The sequence below is a fragment of the Nycticebus coucang genome, chromosome 1 (assembly GCF_027406575.1).
Source record: "Nycticebus coucang isolate mNycCou1 chromosome 1, mNycCou1.pri, whole genome shotgun sequence".
NCBI lineage: Eukaryota > Metazoa > Chordata > Mammalia > Primates > Lorisidae > Nycticebus > Nycticebus coucang.
This window is the reverse complement of record NC_069780.1, coordinates 106,331,943-106,338,548: the sequence shown is the minus strand read 5'-3', so window position 1 is coordinate 106,338,548 and position 6,606 is coordinate 106,331,943. Positions and strand designations below refer to the sequence as shown.

The 6,606-nt window shown below is 35.9% G+C and overlaps 1 pseudogene; it reads right to left on the bottom strand.

Moving 5' to 3' along the window:
- Positions 1 to 508: 508 nt before the first annotated feature.
- On the bottom strand, positions 509 to 1,322 carry LOC128589025 (40S ribosomal protein S6-like; annotated as a pseudogene).
- Positions 1,323 to 6,606: the final 5,284 nt, after the last annotated feature.

The following is a 6,606-nucleotide window of genomic DNA, read 5'->3' as shown; positions in this document are numbered from 1 at the left end:
TATCACTCTCTGAGTATTTGAACTCATAGATATTAAGACATTTGATGTGCTGCAGTCCATTGAAACTATTATTCTTTTCTTTTCTTTTTCTATATTTAGTAGAGACAGGGTCTGGCTGTTGCTCAGGCTGGTCTCCAATTCCTGGGCTTAAGCTATCCACCTGCCTTGGCCTCCAAAAGTGCTAGGATTACAGGCGTGAGCCCCTGTGCCCTGCCAAAACTATTATTCTTTTTGTTGGTCAAATTATTTTATGTTTGTCCAGTGAGAAGTTCTTTAAGTTAGATCTGCATTGCTTTTGACCTGATTTAAGTAATATTATATTGAAGCTGACATAATAAAGATAGCTTTGCGGTCTAATAAAACCGTGGTTTATCAGACTTCAAAGCTGAAGTCCTAGCTTTGTAGTCTAATAAAGAGTTCCAACTTCACCTACTATGTTTTCTGCCCCAGACCTAAAATCATCTCTTTCTTTCTTTTCTTTTTTTTTTTTTAAGAGATAAGAACTCATTTATTTGTTACTCAAAAACAATCCTTATTTTTGACTGGATTCAGACTTAGAAGTGGATGCTCTCAGAGAGGACAGCCTGCGTCTCTTGGCAATCTGTTCCTGGCGCTTTTTTTTTGGCCTCCTTCATTCTCTTGGCCAAAAGTTTAGCATATTCTGCAGCCTCTTCCTTATTTTTCTTAGTAAGCTGTTTCTTCAGAGCAATGCGCCGGCGTTTATGTTGTAAGACACGTGGAGTTACAAGATGCTGAATCTTGGGTGCTTTAGTCCTAGGTTTCTTATCTTCTTTGTTTAAGGACTTTCTCACAACATATTGGCGAACATCATCATCTTTAGACCGATTGAAGAGTTTGCGTATTCTGCTAGCTCTTTTAGGCCCCAGACGCTGAGGTACCGTAGTGTCAGTCAGTCCAGGGATATCCTTCTCTCCTTTTTTTTTAACAATAACCAAGTTGAGAACGCTCAGATTGGCATCCACATTACAACCCCAAACAGATTCGCGCTTCCTTTCTCCAGTTCTCCTTGGTCTGTAACAGGAATGCCCCTTACTCAGCAGCAGGCAGACTCGGCCATGGGTCAAGGCACCCTGCTTCATGGGGAAAGCTTGCTTGTCGTTTCCACCACTGATTTGGACCACATAACCCTTCCATTCTTTGGACCACATAACCCTTCCATTCTTCACCCAGCGCATCAGCAGCAACTTCTGTGGCCATTCACTTCTCATAGAAAGTACCAAGTTTGCGTTCATTGTCCACTTCAATGAGTTTCTGGCAGCCAGTGGCTGGGAAGGAGATATTCAGCTTCATCCTGAAGTATCTGAACGCCTCCTAGGCGCCACAGAGAAGAGAATCATCTGTTTCTTTATGCAGCTCTTACTATTTTAAATGAGAAGTGGAATTCATAAACCACAGTAATATTAAAATATCTCTGTCTCTCTTTATCTCCCTATGATTTTATATTGTGCATATATACTGACTGCTTCAAAATAATAATGCAAATATTGTCACGGCATTGTAATTACTGGCAACCATGAAGCTATTTTTCTACTCAGATTATTATTAAACTGCCTGTTTCAAACACCCATATTGTGATCCCCTCTGCTTGGTTTTGGATTTAACCCAGTTTCCAGTTAGATTTGTTTCATGTTGCTCCCAATGTTTAGGGTGTGTTTTGTCCCATGCTTTTTCATAATTAGTTGAAATAATTTTATATTTCTGAAGGAAAATTTGCAAAATAGAATATATGAGAAATATCTATTTTCTATCCTTTTTTTTTTTCTATTGTCTCTCCCTCTCTTAAAAGTAACCTTTTACTGGTCTTTTTCATTCTGTATTTTAATATAAGCAAACATGTATATAAACAGCATGCATGCACACATAGTGTACAAACAATTTGTTGATTTTTATGTTTATACATGTGCATTGATTTCCTCATCTGGGTAATTTAGTTTAACAATATATTCTGGAGAATAATTCATGCAAGCATATAGGCTATATCTCTTTATTTTTACAGCTAGGATTCAGTTTTATGGATGCAGCAGTTTTTCAAGCAGTCTTGTAATGACAAATAACACTTTGTGTTGTTCCGCATCTTTTATTAACATGAAGATCAACTTTAATTAATATTTTTGTGCACATGGCTTCTCTATTTTGATCAGTGATTCCTGGATAGAGAACCCTAGATGCTGCAGTGCTGGGTAAATTGTGAAGTCCATGAAATCAGAGATTTTATGATTCTGTGCTTACCAGGAATTGATTTCTTTCTTTTTTCTTTTTTTCGAACAGAGTGTCACTATGTCATCCTATGTACAGTGCTGTGGTGTCACAGCTAACAGCAACCTCAAACTCTTGGGCTTAAGAAATTTTCTTGCCTCCCAAGTAGCTGGGACTACAGGCGCCTGCCACAATGCCCAGCTTTTTTTTGTTGCAGTTGTCCTTGTTGTTTAGCAGACCTTTGCCGGGCTTGAACCTGCCAGCCTTGGTGTATGTGGCCGGTGTCCTAACCCCTGAGTATGGGTGCTGAGCCTGATTTCCTTTTTCTTGCTAAGTGATATTCTGCAAGTAATATTCTAGTGCAACAGTCTGTTTACCATTCACCTGTTGGTGTAAAGTGAATTTTTTCCTGGGATTTGGTGTGTATAACTAAAACTATTATAAATATTTACATACTAAGTTTTTGAACAGATGTACTTTTATTTATGTGGGTAAGTACTTGTCAGTGGGATGGCTGGATCAGATGGCGTGTATGGTTTAACTTTTTAAGAACCTGCCATGGTGTTTTCAAAGTTATTTTTCTATTTTTTGGAATAGTCTCACCAGCTTTGTATGGTGGTTTTAAAAATAAAAATAGGAATATTTAACCTGTCAAGTCTTCAGATGTTAATTTGTTTATTTTTACTATACAAATAATATTTTTTAATGTAGCGCCTCATCAGTCAACTTGAAATATTTTAATTTATTAATTTAACACAAGAATAAAAACAATATTAAATTTTCTTTTCAAAGTAGGCAGAAATTTTTAAGAATAAAAATGTAAGGTCTGTATTTCTCACATCTACAGCATTGAACAGAAGAAGAGGTTAAACTTTGCTTTCCTGACTGAGCCCTAGGTCACTCTCTCTCAAGGAGCGGTGGACTTCACCCCCATGTGTGGACTTTCTAAGTCACACCAATGCAGGGTCCACATATCACAATTTATGGTTCAGATGAACGGCAGTGAAGCCCTGGTCTGTCTTTCTAAAAATGTCTACTTATGATTTTGATGGGCACCTTAAATTAAGAATTGCAGGCCTATGCAGAAGAAAATAGTAAAAGGGGGAGAAAAAATGAGAAGCATATAAGAAAAAAATAAGACACTGAATAGAAGAACAAATGGTGAGGTGAATTGACTGTACAAAATGCATTATATAATAGTTGATGTGTAACCCTTAATTGTGCAAAACTCCTGCTGCAGTTGTAATTTTTTGATGTACTAACACTATTGCCATTAGTTACTTCCCAGCCCTGCAAGGTGGAATGACTTTGAAATTTACTCAGGTTAAGAAAACATTAAAGATAGGAAATAATACTTATGCTTAAATTGTGAAATGCATTAAAACCATTAAGAAATACTTTAAAAAGAATGAAAATTTTGGAAAATAAACACAGAAGGATAGTTGCGAAATGCTAAAAATGCACAGCAATAATCTTTTAAGGATAGCTCTGTGAGACATTAAAACAATTGTGTATTGGACAGTCATAAGAATGGAAAAATGTAAACCCAGAACAAACATAGATGTCTGGAAATTTAGTAAAGGTGGCATCTCAAAAAAATGAAATCAACAAAAGAAAACTAAATAAAAATAAAAGAACTTTTTGCACATGATTTGGGGAATCTGAGGAGATATATAAAAAATGTAGATGAAATTATATCCATTCATCACATTATATCCTAGTTAGATTTGAAGTAAATCATATTTTTAAGTATACAAGAGAATTTTGATTGTTAAGTAAATATACATAATTTATAGTCAATTAGGCTGAATTGGGCTTACTCTTCATTATAAATGTATGAGGAAGATCTCACATGAAAAATATTTCCTAACCTTTTGCCTATTGCAGTTTTCTGCAACCTTTTAACTTGAAGATCAATTTACCTGAATATAATTTTTAGCTAGTGCCCATCAATCCACAAATGTATTAATAAATTGTAGTATATGTACACCATGGAATATTATGCAGCCTTAAAGAAAGATGGAGACTTTACCTCTTTCATGTTTACTATCTCAAGAATGGAAGAAAAAGTATCCAATGTATTTCACCCTACTGTAAAACTAATTTATGGCTTTTCATATGAAAGCTATAAACCAATTATAACCTAAGAATATGGGGAAAGGGGAAAGGGAGGGGAGGAGAGGGGGGAGGATGGGTGGGGGAGGGTAACTGGTGGGACCACACCTCCCGTGCATCTTACAAGGGAACATGTAAAACTTACTAAATGTAGAATATAAATGTCTTAACACAATAACTAAGAAAATGCCAGGAAGGCTATGTTAAACAGTGATGAAAATATGTCAAATGGTATATAAAAACCAGTGTATGGTGCCCCATGATTGCCTTAATGTACACAGCTATGATTTAATAATAATAATGAAAATAAGACATTTTAATTTTAAATATTTATGCACCCAATTTTAATGCTTCAAGATTCTTGAAACAGACCTTGCTTATTCTGAGCAATATGATATCCTATAACACCATAATAACAGGGGACTTTAACACCTCTCCCTCAGAGCTGGACAGATCCTCTAAACAGAAATTAAACAAAGGTATTAGAGATTTAAATGAGACGCTAGAACAACTGTGCTTGATAGATATATATAGAACACTCCATCCCAAAGATAAAGAATATACATTCTTCTCATCATCCCATGGAACATTCTCCAAAATTGATCATATCCTAGGACACAAAACAAACCTCAACAGAATGAATAGAATTGAAATTCTACCTTGTATCTTCTCAGACCACAAGGCACTAAACTCAACTCCAACAAAAACGTTCAACCTCACACAAAGGCATGGAAGTTAAACAACCTTATGCTGAATGACGGTTGGGTGCAGGAAGAAATAAAAAAGGAAATCATTAACTTCCTTAAGCATAACAACAATGAAGATGCAAGCTACCAAAACCTATGGGAACAGCAGAAGCAGTCCTGAGAGGAAAACTTATTGCTTTAGAAGCCTACATTTGAAAAATAGAAAAAGAGCACATCAACAAACTCACAAGCCATCTGATGAAACTGGAAGAAGAAGAACAATCTAAGCCTAAACTCAGCAGAAGAAAAGAAATATCCAAAATTAAATCAGAGATTAATGAAATTGAATACAAAAGAATCATTCAGAAAATTAATGAAACAAGGAGTTGGTTTTTTGAAAAAATAAATAAAATAGATAAACCTTTGGCCAGAATAACTATAAATAAAAAAGTAAAATCGCTAGCAACCTCAATCAGAAATGATAAAGGGGAAATAACAACAGGTGCCACAGCAATACAAGAGATTATCTCTGAATACTACCAGAAACTTTACTCCCAGAAATTTGATGATGTGAAGGAAATAGATCAGTATTTGGAATAACACCCTCTTCCTAGACTTAGCCCAGATGAAATAGATCTCCTGAACAGTTCAATTTCAAGCACTGAGATCAAAGAAACAATAAAAAGTCTCCCAGCAAAAAAATGCCCTGGTCCGGATGGCTTCACACCAGAATTCTATCAAACCTTCAAGGAAGAGCTTATTCCCGTACTGCAGAAATTATTCCAAAAAATTGAGGAGGAAGGAATCTTCCCTAACATGTTCTATGAAGCAAACATCACCCTGATTCCAAAACCAGGAAAAGACCTATCTAAAAAGGAGAATTTCAGACTAATTTCACTAATGAATATAGACGCAAAAATTCTAAACAAAATCTTAGCAAATAGATTACAGCTTACATCAAAAAAATCATACATCATGATCAAGTAGGTTTCATCCCAGGAATTCAAGGCTGGTTTAATATATGCAAGTCTATAAATGTTAATTACCATATTAACAGAAGTAAAACCAAAGACTATATGAACCTCTCAATAGATGCAGAAAAAGCATTCAATAACATACAGCATCCTTTTCTAATTAGAAAACTGAGGAGTATAGGCACAGGTGGTACATGTCTTTATTATTATTATTATTGTTATTGTTGTTGGATCCATGGAGGGTACAATAAACCAGGTTACACTGATTGCATTTGTCAGGCAAAGTCCCTCTTGCAATTGTGTCTTGCCCCCAAAAGGTGTGGCACACACCAAGGCCCCACCCCCACTCCTTCCCTCTCTCTGCTCTTCCTTTCTCCACCCCTCCCTCCTTCTTTCTCTCTCTGCTCTCCCCTTCCCCCACCCTCACCATGTCCTTAATTGTCATTAATTGTCCTCATATCAAAATTGAGTACATAGGATTCATGTTTCTCCATTCTTGTGATGCTTTACTAAGAATAATGTCTTCCACTTCAATCCAGGTTAATAGAAAGGATGTAAAGTCTCCATTTTTTTTTAATGGCTGAATAGTATTCCATGGGATACATATACCACAG